Source organism: Leopardus geoffroyi, chromosome A1 (genome assembly GCF_018350155.1).
Source record: "Leopardus geoffroyi isolate Oge1 chromosome A1, O.geoffroyi_Oge1_pat1.0, whole genome shotgun sequence".
Lineage (NCBI taxonomy): Eukaryota > Metazoa > Chordata > Mammalia > Carnivora > Felidae > Leopardus > Leopardus geoffroyi.
The window spans coordinates 8,394,582-8,408,576 of NC_059326.1; positions in this window are offsets into that span (position 1 = coordinate 8,394,582).

The window sequence follows — 13,995 nt, forward strand, 5'->3', positions numbered from 1 at the left end:
AGAGAGGGAGGGAGGGAGGGAGGGAGGATCCCAAACGAGCTCCGTGCTGAGCGCCCAACGCGGGGCTCGATGCCAAGAATGTGAGATCATGACCCGAGCCGAAATCAAGAGTCGGGTGCTTCACCAACTGAGCCACCCGGGCGCCCCTCAACTGTTCTAGATTGTTGCCCTTCATTCATTTGACGTGAACGATTCCCAGGGGGAAATCGCTCTCATTCGTAGAGAGCTTTAGCCTTCTTAGAGCACCTTTCTCACCTTATCCTAGTTGATGCTTACACCACACCTGTGAGGTGGGTATTAAAATTAAGTACGTTTTACAAGGGAGGAAACCCAGGTTGACAGGGAGTAAGAGGCATCCCCAAGCAAGAGTAGTTTCCCTTTCTTGCCCACCATGTGTCTCAGATTTGTCAGAGTTGCCCCAGAGCTATTCCTCAGGGTTTTCTCTAAAATGAAAGCAGACAGAATCACCATAATTATAATGATGACCGATCTGTTGCCATTATTCCTGTTTATAAAGATTGGTGATGTAACTGTATTTAAAATTGGCCCTTTGCGGACCGTATTTATTTTCATTAATGATTAGCGATTATAAATGCATTGCAAACACACAACTGTAGTGAACACTCCTTGGGACCCTTTATTCATATAGAGGGCCTCTTGAATTTGGTCATAAGTAGCCTTCCCATTGCTGTCTGCCCACGGGGAGGTGGCTTATTAGAGACGGCCGTGGAAAAGGGGCCCCGGGCCCATTTGAATCAGCTGCACGAAAGAGAACCCATGATGTTATAGATGAGGCTGCTCCATTTCCTGCCTTTAGAAAATTTCAGGCATTCACCACTTAATGTCACCACCTCTTACAGTTCTCCTTTCCAGAAGGGCTGCACTCACCATGTGGCTCTCACGAGGGCTCTTCTACATGACTGAATATTCGTTTTGATGCTCTCGTGTTGTGTAATGGTGGGGTTTGCTTTTGGACTTTGCAAAGCGGGTCTCAAACGAAGATAGCTCGAAGTCCATGAATATGGACATGTTTCTTTCATATCTTTGGTAAATATTGACTGAAAGGGTTTAGATTGTGCTTACAGTTAACTAAATTTAAAATACACGTGCACACCATAACCGTGAAGGGAGATGCGTGGCTAGGGAAAAGAGAATAAAAACACATGGTAAAATCTCTCTCAGAAGGAGATCCTTGGGGCTCCTGGGTGACTCAGTCAGTTAAGCTTCCAACTCTTGGTTTTGCCTCACAGTTATGATCTCACAGTTCGTGAGTTTGAGCCCTGCGTCTGGCTCCTCACTGACAGTGCGGAGCCTGGTTGAGATTCTCTCTCTCTCACTCCCTCTCTCTCTGCCCCTCTCCTGCTCATGCACAGGCATGCACTCCCTCTCAAAATAAATGAGCTTTAAAAAATTTTTTTAAAAAGAGGAAAATCCTTACTATTTTTCTTATTAGCATTTTCTGTTGGTCAAATCATAAACAAAGCGACTCATAAATACACAGTAAGCGTCCCCCCTCGATGTGGCAGAACCACTGTGCCCCAATTAAATAGCTCTTTGGTGAAAATCTTGTTGATCTTCAAGCCTGGCATTTTACCCTGAGCCTAAGTGAACTTTTTATCCCCCTCCAAGCAGGACCTAGGAAATACTTTTGCCCTCCCAGATAATGGCTTCTCAACAGGCACCAGTTGGAATCGATAATTCTGTGATCTGATCTCTTTGTCTTTACTTTTTGGTTTCTGTGCTTTATTGACATTTCATTCCATCACTGCATTCTGAGATAATGAAAAGTCTCCCTAACCTCTGTGCTCATTGAGACCATTTACCGGATGGAGGTAGCTGGATTGCTCACCTACAAGGTCTGCGCCCAGATGGTTGGGTCGCGTTGGGATGATAGGTGAGCACTGGGTGAACTCAAAATTTTAGAAGGATTCGTGGAACAAGACAGTCTCTAAAAGAAACCGTATGAAGCAATTATCTATCTGAATTTTCACTTACAGGCTGTGGCAGGATCTTGCCAAGTTCCATATTGTTTCCGAAGTAAAAAGAAACACCCGAGTGGGGTGTGGGCCTTGTGGATTCACATTCCCGGCAGGTCTCCAGCCGCTGCTGGTGTCGAAACCTTGAGAACTTGTGAACTGAACAACCCACTTAAGCGCTCAGTCCCCCCGTGTCAACTCTGCCCCGTAGGCTCAAAGTTTCCCACCTTGAGGAAGTTTTGTTGTAAGTTGGAGGTAAAGTGGCAGGCATGGGGACGCAATGAGAGTAGCTGGTGCTACTGTTTCTGTGATAATTGCTAACGTTTTCCCTAAATACCAATGGTGTCAGGAAATATGTAAGTAACTACTGTGTTCCTCTGCTAGGGGCCTAATATGCTTAATGAAGGAGATGAATCGGATATCCCTGCCCTCAAGGCGCTTATAATTTGGTGAATAAATAAAGTATGCAGGTGAAGTGCAGGATGTGGTCATCAGGATAATGGAGAGACGAGACTGTGGAGGGATTATTTTTAGCTGGGGGATTGGGAGAGCTTCGTGGAGGAACTGTATTGATGCTGGACGTTAAGGAATGGCTGGGATTTCAACATGGCGCTGGGGGAGCAGGGCACTTCCGATGGGGATGGGGGGTGAGGGGAGAGATCCATGGGCCTGCTCAGACTGTGGTTTGGGTACAGAGGTTTGCCCTCAATTGGAGCATAGGACACAGAGATAAGATTCGATAGATGGGCTGGACTCAGATCCTGGAATCTGGTGGATTCTTTCATTTGCTTTTTCAGCCCTGTGAATTTTTTTTTTTTTTAATTTTTTTTTCAACGTTTATTTATTTTTGGGACAGAGAGAGACAGAGCATGAACGGGGGAGGGGCAGAGAGAGAGGGAGACACAGAATCGGAAACAGGCTCCAGGCTCTGAGCCATCAGCCCAGAGCCTGACGCGGGGCTCGAACTCACGGACCGTGAGATCGTGACCTGGCTGAAGTCGGACGCTTAACCGACTGCGCCACCCAGGCGCCCCTGCCCTGTGAACTTTTGTAATTAAGTTTTGAAAAGCTCACAAGTATCATTACCTTTCCTCAGCAGACTCTCTATTTCCTGAGCCTTATTAGTAAGGGGGGGGGGGGTTGAGACAGCCCCCTTGGCCAGGTTTCTGCAAGATTACAGAATGTGGTTTAAGTCTTAATGTTTTGTTGAGAGGCAAGGTTGCTTTACCTTTCTGATTTGCCTTGACCCTGTGGGATGCCCTAAGGAATCTGGTCAGTGGAAACTTGGGACAGTCATCCCATGGTCTAAAGCAAGGATCAGTGCATTAGGGCCCATAGGCCAGTCTGGCTCACTACTGATCTTTGTGTGGCCTGTTAACTAAGAATGGTTTTACATTTTTAAATGGTTGGAAAAAAGATCAAAAGAATCATATGCTATGAGAAGTGAAAATTATATACAATTCAAATTCCAGTGTCCATAAGTAAAGTTTTTAAAAAAATTTTTTAATGTTTATTTTTGAGAGAGAGAGAGAGAGAGACAGAGCATGAGTGGGGGAGGGGCAGAGAGAGAGGGAGACACAGAATCCGAAGCAGGCTCCAGGCTCTGAGCTGTCAGCACAGAACCCAACGCAGGGCTCAAGATCATGACCCTGAGATCATGACTTGAGCCGAAGTGAGACGCTCAACCAACTGAGCCACCCAGGCTCCCCAAAGAAGTGAAGTTTTATTGGAGTACAGCCAAGGTCATTTGTTTACATATTGTCTGTGCCTGCTTTTAATTTATTTTTTATGTTAGAGATAGAGAGCAAGAGGGGACAGAGGGGAAAAGAGAGAATCCGAGGCAGGCTCTGTGCTCAGGGTGGAGCCTGACTCAGGGCTTGATCTCAAGATCCAGGAGATCATGACCTGAACTGAAATCAAGACTCAGCCACCTAACTGACTGAGCCACCCGGGCACCCATCTTGTTAAAACACCAGTTGCTAGGCTCCACCCCCAGAGATTTTAATTCCAGAGGGTAGGGCTCAAGAATTTGCATTTCTAGCAATTCCTAGGTGATGCTGCTGCTGCTGCTGGTCCTGGGACCACCTCTGAGACCTGCTGGTCTAAAGCAGAAGCCACTTAAACTTTGACATGCTTGGGAATCACTTGGCAATATTGTTAAAATGCAGGTTTTGATTCATCAAGTCTAAGAGTCTGCATTTCTTTTTTTGTTTGTTTTATATTTTGATTTTATTTTTTTTAATACGAAATTTGTTGTCAAATGGGTTTCCGTACAACAGCCAGTGCTCATCCCAACAGGTGCCCTCCTCACCTACACACAATGGAATACTACGTGGCAATGAGCAAGAATGAAATCTGGCCCTTTGTAGCAACGTGGATGGAACTGGAGAGGGTGATGCTAAGTGAAATAAGCCACACAGACAAAGACAGATACCATATGGTTTCACTCTTATGTGGATCCTGAGAAACTTAGGAGACCATGGGGGAGGGGAAGGGGAAAAAAAAAGGGAGGGAGCCAAACCATAAAAGACTCTTAAAATCTGAGAACAATCTGAGGGTTGATGGGGGGTGGGAGGGAGGGGAGGGTGGGTGATGGGTATGCATTTCCGGTAGGCTCCAGGACTAGTCTTGTATCACGCGTCCACCTCTCATACCCTGGGCAGGTGTGGCTCACTTGGTCCTTTTTTGGCCGGGATGTTGGCGGAGCCAAAGGAGCAGACTTCTTTCAAGAGGGAGCAGCATTTATGTGAGTAGGTTGTGAGCAACTATTTGGGGAAATAGAATTAACTGGAGGCTACAGGATGGTAAGTGGAGAGATATGCTGGGGCTGTTTTTTCTGTTCATGGATAATTTTAATTGCCTTGGATGCCATGTATATACATCTCTGAATAAGCAATAATTAAAATACTTAACTAAATATGTTTCTTTATTGTGCTCGAGTTCACTCTCATTACCGTGGCTTACATACAGCTTAACATTACTTTATAAGAGCATCCTGATGTGAGCCCTGAATTTTTTAATTAAAATTTTGCTGGAATTTCATGTTTTGGGTATTAAGCGATGTGGCTACAGAGGCACTGTCTGCTTCTTGAAAGGAGGGGGTGCTTTGAAGGCCTGGCACTCTGCCCCTAGGTGCCAAATACGTGCAACCAGGGAGGGAGTTAAAGATCGGGGCTGGACTCTTGCTTCGGAATGCACAGGCCAGTGTTGATTTTATGGACAGGTAGTGTTGAGAAAAAAAAAATTTGTGGATGTAATTTTATAATTTCATTTTGATGAAGTACCAAAAAACTGCACATCCAACATGTTTGTGAGTGATGTAGTCATTGAAAAGAGGAGTCTCCAAAGCATCCACCAAAGTTACATGGGATCTTTTGGGTTTTGCCAAAAAAAAAAAAAAATGTTTGCAACTGTTAATGGCAACAAATGAGTGAGATGTTACTGTGGCCCCACAGCAGCCCTCTAGTAAAAAGCATTTTTTGAAGTACACTCTTAGTGTGTAAAGAATCTAGCCCATAGCACCCGTATCATCACCTCTCCCGTCCTGCCTGTGCTAGTTAATGGACATTTCAAGCGTTATATTTAAGGAACACGTGAGAAGTACATTTTTTGTTTGATTTTGCTTTGCATATCCTTCATCAGAAAGGAGAATAGTAAATAATTGTATGCCACTCTTCCTTCAAGAAAGGTTTGGAGGGGATGTTTAGAACTCTAACCCATTAAATCTTTTTTTAAAAAATGGGATGGAGTTGGCTACAAGGTTAAAGTTTTACACAGGATTTAAAGACACCTTCCTAATACTAATTTGTTGAGGACAATGGGAGAGAGAAACACGTTATTGTTCTCGGCAGTTGTATGTTTCAGTGAGTTGGTTGAAATTATTGTTTATGCCTTAAGGGAACTTTTCTTTAGAAATTCAAACCGAATTTACAGGCCATCGTTTTCTTGTTTCAAGATAACGGTTCATTTTCACAGACTATGGATGCAAGGAAAATTATTGAGCATGATGTTAACTTGTTTTCATTAGCAAGAGAATTTTACTGTACTCTGACCTCTAAACTCCTTCAGAGTGGGAACTTTGTGCCCAGATACTCACTAAAAGACTGTCTACTGACTTTTGTGACTTTACACATACCTCCACCCAAATAATGTTACCTCCTGGTGGATAGGAATGTTTTCAGATGGTTCTAAATAACTTAAATAATTTTAAATAATCTCTCTATTTTAAGAAGGTAAGGCTCAGGTCAAAAGGTGGAAGTTACAGGGAGGCAATTTTTGGTTCTAGAGAGGAGGGAACTTTATAACTCGTTGGGGCTGTTCAAAAATAAAAGGGGCTGTCTTGTTAGATAGTGACATTCCCTTCAATTAGAAGTGCTCAAGCAGATGGCAGGCACCTACCTGCCAGAGATTCTGTGGGTGGGATTCACTATTAGGTAGGAAATTAGTCTTGTTGGCTTCTCAGACTTTTTTCCTCATTTCAATATTGTTTATTCCTATAAATCTCATAAAATCGCTGCTTCCAATCTGTTTAAATGTCAGAGTAGGCTTTATAACTCCGTTGGCAACATATTTTAGAGCACTGTGGTGGACATGTAACACGTAACTTTCATCATGATAATGTCAGCCGTTGCTCGTTTCACAGGTGTTGGGGGAAGGAAAGGAACCAGCTTTTTCTGGGCCCACGTACAGCTCTCTGTATTGTGACAGATGTCCACTCTCCACTGCCCTCGTTGGAGCTTTTGTATCATAAGCTCAGTGCGGAGTCCAAGTACAGATTGGGGCTCCTCCCCAACCACCCTGTTGTGCTATCAACTCTTAAATCTTAGGAGTTGCTCAACATGCCTGAGCTTCATTTTCTTTTTCACCTTGCAGTGTGTGTGTGTGTGTGTGTGTGTGTGTGTGTGTGTGTGTGTGTGTTTTATAGGATATAGAAGAACACAGATCTAAGTAGTAGGATATATATGTTCAAAACTGTTTTTAATTATGAGAGCAACTTGTATGTGTATATATCCATATGATCATATACACGTTGGGTGTTCTTTGGGATTTTTTTTTCTGTTTGTCCTTACGCTCCCTCCACCACTGTAGGTAACCCATGTTAATTACCTGGTATGTATCATCCGGGGCTTTCCACTATGCCCAGATAACCATATATGAACATACAAACATGCGAATATATGAGGATTTGGGACTAGTAGTTTCCTTTATTAACTTAGTATAATATTTGGCACACTTAATTTTCTTATTTAACAGAACCTCATAGAAGTACCTCCAATTCAACTAGGATGGCTCTATTTTTTCTTTTATAACTGTATGATATTCCATGGTATAGACCCCAAATTACTTATTTAATAAACATTCATTTTGTTTCCTTCTTTTGTGACAAACATCACTTATATATCTATTCTTTTGCACTGTTTTTATTTTTAGGAAAATGTTATAGTAGTTGGACTCTCATCAAAGTATATTTTTAGCAATAGATGCTGCTAGATTGCTTCTAGGATTTCTGTAACAATTTACACTGCCACCAGCAACTTAAAAGAGTGTCCTTTTCTTGACATTTCTGTTAGCAATAGGTGTTAATCTTCCCTGTAATTTTTGCTAGCCTGGTTCGAAAGAGTCTGAGTAGTTTTCCATATATTTGGTCTTTTGGATCTTGGCTTCTCTGCAAATTGCCTATTCACATCTTTTTGCACATTTTTTCTATTGGATTATTTTCCTTTTTGTATCAGTTTCTAAGAGGGTTTCAAATAAAATTGATGTTAGAATTTAAAATGTTTATTGCAAATATTTTTTTCCAAATTTATTGTGTGTATCTAGACCTTGCTTATGATAGCTTTTGCTGTACATGAGTTTTAAATTTTCATGTAGTAAAATATATCTTTTGTTTTATGTTTCTTTATTTTCTTGAGTAAGAAGATCTCTGTGCATCTTTAGGTTATACACACTGTATCCTAGATTTCATTTTAAGAGTTTATTGCTTTATTTTTGGCATCTAGCCTTTACTTTATCTGTAATTTATTTCTATATGTGGTGCGAGAAATTTATTTTGTTCCAAACAGATAGTTGAGGGGCGCCTGCGTGGCTCAGTGTGTTAAGCATCTGGCTCTTGATTTCAATTCAGGTCATGATCTCAGGATTTGTGAGATCAAGCCCCGCGTTGGGCCCTGCGCTGACAGCACAGAGCCTGTTTGGGATTCTCTCTCTCCCTCTCTCTCTCTCTGCCCCTCCCCTGATCTCAGTCTCTTTCTCAAAATAAATAAACATTATTTAGAAAACCCCAAATAGTTGAAAGTGCCAGTGCCGATTGTTAAAGTCCAAAAAGTATACTGAAGGGAAAGTTGAGACTTCTCTTACCAGACATTAAAACGTACTATAAAGGCTATAAGTAGCTTTTCTAATAAAATCGGTGATAGGCAAATACACCACTAGGACAGAATGGAGACTCCAGAGATATTCCAGTATACGTAAAATTTTAATATATGACAAATTTAAATTCTGTTGGCAAGGTGTTTAAGTTGTATCATTTTCTTAAACTATCAGAGAAAAAAGGTAGAGTTTTCAGAGTATGTTCATCTTCACTAATTATACAGATAAATTTTTATGTCATTTGCCAGTAAGTTCCATAGAACAACATAGGGCCTTTAGTCAAGAAATTCTCAGCGGCTTGAATGTACTCCGGTGAACATGTTAGTGAAAATCAGCTTGTTTTCAGGCTTCACACCGTGAGCGCTGACAAGTCTGAGTTAAGATCCCAGCGCGTCACTTTTCAATCTCAAAGCATTGCAGATGATACAGACTGCTCAAGTTTTCTGTGCTAAAAACAAAACAAAATCGTTGGCTTCCATTAGTTTCTCCACCCGGGATTCTGTATTCCTGGAGCCTTTGGTAGCATATCCTAAGTGAACACAACTGGACTGAATTAGGAGAGAGGATTTATTCATTTTGTTATTGTTGTATTCACAGTGACCCCTATGGGGGGTGTGGTCAGTTCTGAGAGTTTTGGGGTTGTAGGGTATCATGGTGGCCATTTCCTTGGAGACTGAAGATCTCATTTGAGTGGTGCCACGAAGCATAGGTATCGGTCTGAACATGTAGATAGATATTTGGGGCTTGGGGGAAATCACCCTTCCAGGGACATGAATGATGGAAGCAGATGTGTATGTGGGATCCTGTGGTGGATCAGTTCTGTGAGGCTGGGGAGGGAGTGATCAGAGTTGGGGACTCCCGCATGAGACTGAGTTGGTTTCTGAAAGTTCACCTCGAGGGTGTTCGAAGTGGCATAATCCAGGAGTCTCTTCACAACCCTGACTTCATTTGCCATGTGCTCTCTTGACTGGCCCTAAAACAGCCATCATTCACTGAACAATGACAGGTGCCAGAATTCATTAGGCACTTTCTATACAAGAGCCCTGGAAAGTCCATCAGTAGGTCCCGGTTTTACATGGGAGAAAATGGAGGTTGGAAAGACTGAATTTCCCAATGTCATGTGTATTCGCAGAGGTATGATTCAGACTCCGGTCTGCTTGGGTCCAAAGACTATGCTCTCTATGCCCTGCCACACTATCTGCTTCATGTGAGTCATATCCACATGCCAGCCACCTACCTGGCATCAAACCGTTTTTCTGAAGTTTCCCATGATGTAGCTTACTTCATGGCTAATGCCTCCCAGGAACAATTAAATTGAATTAAAAGTATAAATACAAACTTAAGGCAGATTTATAAGTATCTAGAGCAGGCTTTTGTGTGGCATGGCATTTAAGGAAAGCCTTTATCTTGTTAGCATTACGCTGCACCGGCCAGAGCCAGCCAGATGGGAATGTGGTGGCCCACTTAGGCTATCTTTAATTGCTCGCTATAAATAGCTTAATGGCACTGCCATAAAAAGACTGATGTAACTGAGGAGCTCAGAGTGACCCATATATGTGATGTTTTCTAGGTGTCTGGGAAAACTGATGTGCATGTAGGAGATGGTTTTCTCTGCTGAAATGAAGGCTTAATTTCAAGGCCATTTCATTTCTTACCCGCACCTCTCTTCAGATCCCATTCTCTCCCTCATTCCTTTTTGCCCTCCTCTGTGGTGAGATCGTAGCTGGCACGCTGTGTCTCTCACATCTCAGCCACAGACTCAGTACACTTGACCTGGGACTGGAAGAGAAGTGCCTGCCAGAGCCCGGTCTGATGCCCATAAGAGGACTCCCGCATGCTGTTATGGCATGTTCCCTGCGATGTCTGGCAGTCATGGGAACCTGGATGTCTTGCTTTGTTCTAGACATCGATGATTTCTTTTTTAATTCAAGTGTAATTAACCTACGGTGTTATATCCGTTTCAGATGTACAATGTAATGATTCAATAATTCTATACGTTTCCCAGTGCTCATCAAGATAAGTGTGCTCTTACTCTTAAAAACTGAGAACAAACTGAGGGTTGATGGGGGGTGGGAGGGAGGGGAGGGTGGGTGATGGGTGTTGAGGAGGGCACCTTTTGGGATGAGCACTGGGTGTTGTATGGAAACCAACTTGACAGTAAATTTCATATGAAAAAATATATATAGAAGTGTGCTCTTAATCCCCTTTATTTCACCCATCCCTCCACCTGCCTCCTCTCTGATAATCACCAGTTCTCTGTATTTAAGAGTCTGGTTTTTTGTCTTTTTTTCCTCTGTTTTGTTTCTTAAATTCCACATATGAGCGAAATCCTATGGTATTTGTCTTTCTCTAACTGACTTATTTCACTTAGCATTATACTCTCTAGCTCTCTCCATGTTGTTGCACATCACAAGACCTCATTCATTTCTATGGCTGAGTAATATTCAATTGCATAGCACACCTTCTTTACTCATTCATCTATCAATGGACAGCTGGGTTGCTTCCATATCTTGGCTGTTGTAAATAATGCTGCAATAAACTTGGGGTGCATTTATCTCTTCAAATTGGTGTTTTCATTTTCTTTGAGGAAATACCTAATAGTAGAATTACTGGGTCATGTGATAATTCTATTTTTACCTTTTTGAGGAACCTCCGTACTGTTTTCCACAGTGGCTGTACCAGTTTACACTCCTACCAGCAATGTACAAGAGTTCCTTTTTCTCCACATCCTTGCCACCACTTGTTATTTGTCGTGTTTTTGGTTTTAACCATTCAGATAAACGTAAAGTGATATCTCATTGTGGTTTTAGTTTGCGCTTCCCTGATGATAGTGATGTTGACCATCTTTTCATGTGTCTCTTGGCCCTCTGCGTGTCTTCGTTGGAAAAATGCCTATTTACGTCCTCTGCCCATTTTTTAATTGGATTATTTTTGTTGCGTGTGTTGAGTTGTAGAAGTTCTTTATATATTTTGGATACTAACCCTTTACCGGATATATGATTTGCAAATATCTCTTCCCATTCAGCAGGTGGACTTAGGATTTTGTTGATGGTTTTCTTCAGTGTACAAAAGCTTTTTATTTTGGTTTTCTTCAGTGTACAAAAGCTTTCTATTTTGAGGTAGTCCTAATAGTTTAATTTTGCGTTTGTTTCCCTTTCCAGAGCACACATATCTAGAAAGATGTTTCTGCAGTGATATCAAAGAAATTACTGGTTTCAGGAATTTTCTGTTTTTATGTCTCCTATTTAGGTCTCTAATCTGTTTTGCGTTTATTTTTGTGTGTGGTGTAAGAAAGTGGTCCAGTTTCACTCTTTGGCATATAGCTGTTCAGTTTTCCCAGCACTATTTGTTGAAGAGACTGCTTTTTTCTCCCGCTGTATGCTCTTGCCTGCTTTGTCATAGACTAATTGACCATAAAACCGTGGCTTTACTTCTGGACTCTCTATTCTGTTCTAGTCACCTATGTGTCTATTTTGTGCTAGAACCACACTGTCTTGTTTACTATAGCTTTGTAGTATATCTTGAAATCTGGGATTGTGATACCTCCAGCTTTGTTCGTCTTTTTCAATATTGCTGTGGCTATTCGGGGTCTTTTGTGGTCCCATACAATTTTTAGGATTTTTTGTTCTAGTTTTGTGAAAAGTGTTACTGGTATTTTGACGGGGATTGCATTAAATGTGTAGATTGCTTTGGGTAGTATGGGCATTTAAAAAATACTGGTTCTTTTAATCCACGAGCATGGAATATCTTTTCATTTGTTTGTGTCATCGTCAGTTTCTTCCATCAGTGTTTTATAGTTTTGGGGGCATTGGTCTTTCTCCTCCTTGGTTAAGTTTATTCCTAGGTATTTTATTCCTTTTGGTGCAATTGGATCTGAGATTTCTTAATTTCTTTTTCTGCTACTTCATTATTAGTGCATAGAAGTGCAGCAGATTTCTTTCTTTTTTTTTTTTTTTAATTTTTTTAACGTTTATTTATTTTTGAGACAGAGAGAGACAGAGCATGAACAGGGGAGGGTCAGAGAGAGGGAGACACAGAATCGGAAACAGGCTCCAGGCTCCGAGCTGTCAGCCCAGAGCCCGACGTGGGGCTCGAACTCACGGACTGCGAGATCGTGACCTGAGCCGAAGTCGGCCGCCCAACCGACTGAGCCACCCAGGCGCCCCAGCAGATTTCTGTACATTGATTTTGTATCTCTGACTTGACTGAGTTTATATATCAACTCTAGTAGCTTTTTTGGTGGAGTCTTTAGGGTATTCTATATACAGTAAAACCTTGGTTTGCAAGCATAATTCATTCCAGAAACATGCTTGTAATCCAAAGCACTTGTATATCAAAGCAAATTTCAAGAACCATTGGATCAGTTGTGATCATGTGATGTTTGGCATCACGTACTACTCACGTTGTAAGACCTCGCTCATTTATCAAGGTAAAACTTCTTAGCGATATTTGCTCGTCTTGTGGAACGCTCGCAGAACAAGTTACTCACAATCCAAGGTTTTACCGTGCATAGTATCATGTCATCTGCAAATGGTGGAAGTTTTACTTCTTACCACATTGGATGCCTTTTGTTTCTTTTTCTTGTCTGGTTGCTGCAACTAGGACTTCCGGTACTGTGTTGGATAAAAGTGGTGAGAATGGACGTCCTTGTCATGTTTCTGATCATTTTTTTCACCATTGAGTGTGGTATTAGCTGTGGGTTTTTCACATACGGCCTTTATTATGTTGAAGTATATTCCCTCCAAATTTACTTTGTTGAGAGTGTTTATCATGAATGGATGTTGTACCTTGTCAAATACTTTTTCTGCATCTCTTGAGGTGATTGTCTTGATTCAATCACTAGATCATCTCTGATATAGTTCTTACTAGCCTTTGCCAACCCATACCCCCAGCCCCCAAGCAGTAATTCCCCTTGACGTTCCTCTCCCTGCACAGGTTGTAAGTCCTAACACATGAGCTCAGAATGGTTGCAGCAACCCACTGCTCCTTCTGGTTTTCTCCGTGCCCCACCCCTGCTATATGTTGGTTTTCCACCTTTGTGTGGAGCATCCCACCAAGACTTGGCAGGTTTTCTCATCAGAGGCTCTCTTTTCAAAGAAAATGGAATCTAGTAGAATTGGAGATTGGAAAGGCCAGATGATTACACTGAAAGGAGAGGGACTGATGGGTAGAAAACATGTGGAATCAAGACCCAAACTCTAGGAAGAGTGTACATGATTAGAAAACAACACTACTAAGAAACTGGACCCCGTAAGTTAGAAGATTAAAGGGAGAGAGAGGGAATGAGGGAGAGAGTGTAGGAGGCAGTCATGGGAAACTGGGTAGATGAGCTGGCGGGAAGGAGGCCACTTTAGAGAAGATGTGATGATTTCCATGATCTGGGGCTTTGCATCTGCTTTTTTGTGCATGCCAAAAGGTAGCACCGCATGGGCACAAAGAACTCTGGGTTTGGAGACACTGGGTTGATCTAACTAGATCAAAAATCAGTTCAGCACTTGGGTCCACAGATGCTGGTAACTGGGGCATAGCATCTGGTATCTTTCCCTTTATAGAGATAGTCTTTTCCTTATGCATGAAAATCATTATCAGTAGTGGTATTTGCCATTCATTGACCATCCATGTTTCTTTTGCAAGTGGTTCATCAAAACTC